Raw genomic sequence first — 6000 nt, forward strand, 5'->3', positions numbered from 1 at the left:
TTGACAACTTTGGTCACACTATATAAATCCATGCAACCGGCATGGATTTATATAGTGTGACCAAGTAATAGTTAAAGAAAAGAATAAGAATGGTAAAAAATAAAGATTATACTTACTTTCCGATGGCCCCCGGTGTTTTCTCCTCTTCGTCCGGTCTGTTGTGTGGGTCGTGGTGGTGTGAAAGGACCTGCCATGACATCATTTAGTCACGTGACAGGTCACGCAACCACCGACGGTCGCGTGACCTGTTTCATGACTAAATTACGTCATGGCAGGTCCTTTCACACGACCGCGACCCATACAACAGACCGAACGCATCGCTGAGGAAACCGGGGAACATCGGAAGGTAAGTATAATCTTTATTTTTTATTTTAAATTCTTTTTTTAACAGGTTCTATGGTACCCGGGTCTGGAGGAGAGTCTCCTCTTCTCCAAACCCGGGTACCATCCGCACATTGGACCGTATGATATCCGCTTGTGAAAATGTGTTCATACGGATATTATGCGGTTCAATGCAAGTCAATGGCGGCAATTACGCTGCGTGGCCGCAAAATTAATGGACATGCCGCGTATTTTTCCGCAATGATAATCCGCAGCGGAAATTTCCGCAGCATGTGCACAGCACATGCGGATTATCATTGGGGACCATGGGGCACGTATTACCAAGCGTTTTTTAAGCGTTTTTGCTGCAGAAATTCCGTGGCAAAAACGCTTGAAAAACGCATAGTCGGCACGCAGCCTGAGAATATGTGTGTGAGAGAGAATGTGTGTGTGTGAGAGAATGTGTGAGAATGTTTGAGTGTAGGTGTGAGTGTGATAGAAAGAGTGTGTGTGATATTGTGTGTGGCTGTGTTTTTAAGTGAAAGATTGTGTGGGTTTGTGACTGTGTAAGTGAGAATGTGTGTGTGCGAGTGAGTTTGTGGGAGAGTGAATGTGTTTGTGTTTGTCTGTGAGAGAATATGTGTGTGTGTGAGAGAATGTATGTGCGCGTGCATGGTAGTGTATGTCTGTGAGAATGTGTATTAGAGTGTGCGAGAATGTGTTTTTGTGAGTGCGTGTGAGCGTGATAGTGAGTGTGTGAGAGGGTGTGTATGTGAGAGTGTGTGAGTGTATGTGTATGAGAGTGTTTGATAGAGAATGTGCGAGAGACAATGTGAATTAGAATGTGTAGGAGAGTGTATGTGTGTGTTTTTGTGACTGTGAGATAATGTGTGTGAGACAGTGTGTGTGCGCACGTGATAGTGAGTTTGTGTGAGAGAGTGTCTGTGTGTGAGATTGTGTGTAGGAGAGTGTGAAAGAATGTGTGAGCAAGAGAGAAAAAGAGAGTCGGAGAGTGTGGAGGGGAGTGTGTGAGAGTGCATACATGTGTGTGTCAGTGAGTGAGAGTTATGCACACACACAGGATGCAGACATGACGTACGGTACGCAAACATGCACGCATACAGAAGGCAGACATGCACACAGTACGTAGACATGCACTCAAACATGCTTGCACACGGTACACAGATATGTACACATACAATACGAGACACGCACATATACAAATATATACACAGATAAGTACACATACAGGCATACGTACATATACATATTTGAAGACAAATTTACAGAAACTCTGCTGTGAACTCCCTAAGGATAATGCAGTACAGCTGGCCTGTTCACATAGAGGTAAACAGTGGAAACCCCCCACAAATTACACCATTTTGGAAACTAGACCCCTCAGGAACATATCTAGATGTGTGGTGAGCACCTTGAACCCTCAAGCTGCTTCACCGACGTTTATAACATTGAGCCGTAAAAATAAAATGTTCACATTTTTCCCCAAAAAATGTTTTTTAGCCCACAATTTTGCATTTTCATAAGGGTAACAGGAGAAATTGCACCATACCATTTGTTGTGCAATTTCCCCTGAGTAAGCCGATACCCCATATGTGGGGATAAACACTGTTTGGACACATGGCAGGGTACGGAAGGGAAGGAGCGCCAGTTGACTTTTTGAATGTAAAATTTGCTTGAATAATTAACGGACGCCATGTCGCGTTTGGGGAGCCCCTGATGTGCCTAAACAGTGGAAACCCCCCACAAGTGACACCATTTTGGAAACTAGACCCCTCAAGGAACTTATCTACAGTTGAAACAAGAAGTTTACATGTATATGTGTCTTTTTATATAGTGTATGTTTTTCTCAATATCTGACATGAAATCAGAATAAACCTTTCCCGTTTTAGGTTAATTAGGATTACCATAAATTTTAATATTTGCCAAATGCCAGAATATATTCTATAATATAATAAAAATAGTATGTACCCCAAAATGTTACCAATAAGTAGTGTGGAGAGAGCACTTAATTTACGGGGTGCATGTCTCCTGAATCACAAGCTGGGCACAATGTATGGGGGCACTACAATATATGGGGGCACAATGTATGGGCACTAAACTGGCATATTTGCATTTCTCCAGAAAAAAAGCTTGGCGTGGATGTCACAAAATAGTAACTGCAGCCATAGATGAATTCATTGAGAGGTGCAATTTCTACAATGGGGTTACTTTTGTTTTTTTTGTGCTATTCTGGCACTTCAGGGCTCCGCAAATGTCGCACGCAAACTATTCTAACAAAATCTGTGCTCCAAAAGCCAAATAGCGCTCCTTCCATCTCAGCCCTAACAGTAGTGTGGCCTAACAGTAGTTTCTGACGATATATAGGGCAGCACCTCATTAGGGAGAAAATGCGCAATAAATTATGCAGTCCATTTTCAACTATTAACCCTTGTGTACCTGAAAAATTTGCAGCAAATACAAAAATGTAATTTTTACCACTAAAATGTCATATTTCCATATCTCAATCGTATAAAATTCTGTGAACATATGGGTTCAAAATACTCACTCCACCCCTACATGAATTCTTTAGGCAGTGAAGTTTCTAATATGGGGTCACTTGTGGGGGATTCTGCTGTTCTGGCACCTCAAGGGCTCAGCTAATGGAGCCCACAATCTATTCAAACAAAATCTGCATTCTAAAAGCCAAGTAGCGCTCCTTCCCATCCGACCCCTGCTGTGTGCTCAAACAGTAGTGTACAACCACATATTGGGTACTGCCACATTCAGGAGAAATTGCATAAAAAAATATGGGGTCCAATTTCTCCCATTACCACTCGTGTAAATTATAAATTTGGTGCTAAAACAGTATTTTAGTGGAAAAAAAACTATTTTTTGTTCTCACATCTAAATGTTATAAAGTTTTTTGAATCACTTGTAGGGTAAACATGCTCAGTATACCCCTAAATTAATTCCTTAATTAGTTTCCAAAATGGGGTCACTTGTGGGGGGGTTTCTGCCAGGGCTGTGGAGTCGGTAAGCCGAACCTCTGACTACGACTCCAACTCTGATTCCTCAATTTCCATGACACCGACTCCGACTCCCTCATACATGGCTCATGTTTAAGTGATAAATTTACTGTAGCACAGATTCATCTCAGCTAAAAGTCTAGACCCTTAGATCAGGAATAGGACATTTCATAACTTTCCCAAATTCTTACGAAAAAAAATATTCCCCATAAACTGCATTGAACTACTGTACCCAATTTATTATATAGTTTAGGAGTTGGAGTTGGTCCATTTTATACCGACTCACCAAAATGGACTCCGACTTCGACTCCACAGCCCTGGTTAGCGCTAATACCAGGCCCCGGGTGCTGACAACTGTCATCAGCCTTGCCTGGTCTTCCTGCGACCTGCAAGACCAGGCAACGCTGATGATAAAAAAAAAAAAAAAAACTGTGGACTCCCACCATATATTTTATCCCCTTAGTGAGCAAGCCAATTTTGACCTTAGAGGGGTTGTTCACTACATTTTATCACCCCCCCCCCCCAATGCATTCCCCTGGGTCAAGCTGTCAACCGTGTGTCATCAGTGTGCACGTGTGTCATTAGTATGCATGTGTGCGGCACGCACGTATATCCTTCGTGCTGCCAGAAAAAATTACATGCCTGCAAGTTTTTCACACGGACATGTGAAAAAACTGACATTCATGCACCACCATTGAATACAATGGGTGTGCGTGTGTCCGTATTTGCAGTCCTTAAAAAGTGGATGTGTGAAGGTAGCCTAACACATACACTTCACATTCTGTGTGTAAATAGACAGCACATCTATACTACAGATATGCAACCACCACATATACTCTATGGATTAAATCAGTATTTTTTTAAGAGAAAACCAGGAGTGAAGCAAACAGATAAAATCTATCTTGGAGATACCTGTTCCGACTCCTGATTTTGGCTTACAAATTCCTGACCCAAATCCAGGCCAAAATCTGTCTGTGAAAGTGTCCACAGGATGGCGGCAGTAATATGGGACAGTGTTTTTATGATTTCTCCCACAGTCCCTGCAGCAGCTTCAGCCGCACAGTAACAGATGTGATACCAGGGGCGAGGGGTGACACCTGCTGCAATCCTTGTATACTGCGGCCATTGTACTGGGGTCCTAGAAAGTTATACCACAGGGAAGGTAGTGGAGAGAGGAATACGGACACGGATCATTGACACTTATCTGTCACTTTGTGATTTACTGATCTCAGGCTCCGCAGGAAAAGCTCATCACAATCTTCCATCTGTGGCCTGGAGAAAATGCTGCTCTTGTTTGGCGTCTAAGGGGAGGACACATCTGCCGGTGAGACGATTGCTCTGCTCAAGTGATCGGCTGCAGCTGGTGCGAGTGGAGGATCAAGCGATGTCATAAGGCAGAAGGCGATGAGGTGAAGAGAGAAGCCCAGGACCAGAAGAGCAATTCATTATTGTCACTGCTTTGAAAACATCTTCATTTTCTTTGTAATCTGGAATAAATATTTATTTAGAAACTTCTCTCTGATAGAACAACCACCCCCGATATACCCAGCACAGGATGTGCCCCGGAATCTCTACTATAGTGCACATGATATAATCTATATATGTACTTCATGGTACAAATGGTGACAAGACCACTACCTGCAGCCACCAGTAGAGGGAGCGCCGGAGCGAGCTGCATAAAGCCGCACATTACATGTCCTGTGAATACATTTACCTGGCGGTAGATGGCGCCGTTTTAAAAACATGAGTAAACAAAATCAACTGTCGCTGGCCAGCGCTGGCCACCAGGCTCCTTCCCCCAGCTCCAGCACAGTGACGGCCGGGTGGGCAGGCGGCCCCTAACATCGTCCTATGCCTGCCCCCCGCCGTCGGTACCCCCTGGCGGGGTCAGCGTCGCCCGGTACAGAAGCCGTCGTCTGTCACCTCTGCAGCACGCAGGGTACTTCTGGCAGTTGGAATCCGGTGCTGCGACGCCCTCCCTGGGCTGCTGGGGGTTACTCGGAGCCGGGTCAGTGTAGATGTGGTGGGGGGATGCAGTCGTGGCCTCGACCCGTTCCGTGCCCAGGGCTGTCACATAAAAATATTGGGCTTTCAAGGATGAGTGGTTATTCGACTACGCCACCTGCGGTTCCTGGTGATGGCCACCAGCGCTGCGGCAGTCCTCTGAGGCCGGTGTTCTGGCAGCACAGTTGGTACTACTCCCCACAGGCGGAGCAGGCCTCAGGGCAGTGGGTAGGAGGACTATGTAGAAGTATGGTGGGTGCAGTTCCGTGCAGGAATAAACAAGCGGAGGCGGAGTATGAAGTCATCCAGGTCTTTACTCACTTTAGATGAACTTTCAGCCGCAAAGCTTCTCTCTGCTTCTCACAGCATACTGTGGCCACCGGGTAGGGGGTTCAGCACTTTCCAGGTAGATCAGGAGCACCGGTCGAGACCCCGCTGGTGTGTTCCTCTCCTTAGTTTGTTCTCCCACTGAGTCTTCTCCTCACTGTGTGTGGTCTGAACGTGGTGTAAGGCGGGGTCCCACTGGATAAACGCAGTGTGAGAGATACAGGTGGCGACTCCGCTCCGTCCGTATCCCCCTGGGATCCACTAAGCCTCCGGGCTTTTCTGACTGAGACTTGAAGTGACAAAGTCAGATATCGGGGGCCGGTCA

At 45.4% G+C, this 6000-nt stretch overlaps 1 long non-coding RNA gene across 1 annotated transcript in view; it reads left to right on the top strand.

Annotated features, from left to right (window-relative positions):
• LOC141165174 (uncharacterized) overlaps nt 1-4855 on the top strand; it is a 51116-nt gene extending 46261 nt beyond the window's left edge. The window contains exon 5 of the long non-coding RNA XR_012251082.1: nt 4577-4855. This is a non-coding gene — a long non-coding RNA (uncharacterized lncRNA). The remainder of the gene's footprint in view (nt 1-4576) is intronic.
• Nucleotides 4856-6000: the final 1145 nt, after the last annotated feature.

Source organism: Phyllobates terribilis, unplaced genomic scaffold (genome assembly GCF_046119375.1).
Source record: "Phyllobates terribilis strain yellow unplaced genomic scaffold, ASM4611937v1 Scaffold_11__3_contigs__length_659146591, whole genome shotgun sequence".
In the NCBI taxonomy this organism is placed as follows: domain Eukaryota; kingdom Metazoa; phylum Chordata; class Amphibia; order Anura; family Dendrobatidae; genus Phyllobates; species Phyllobates terribilis.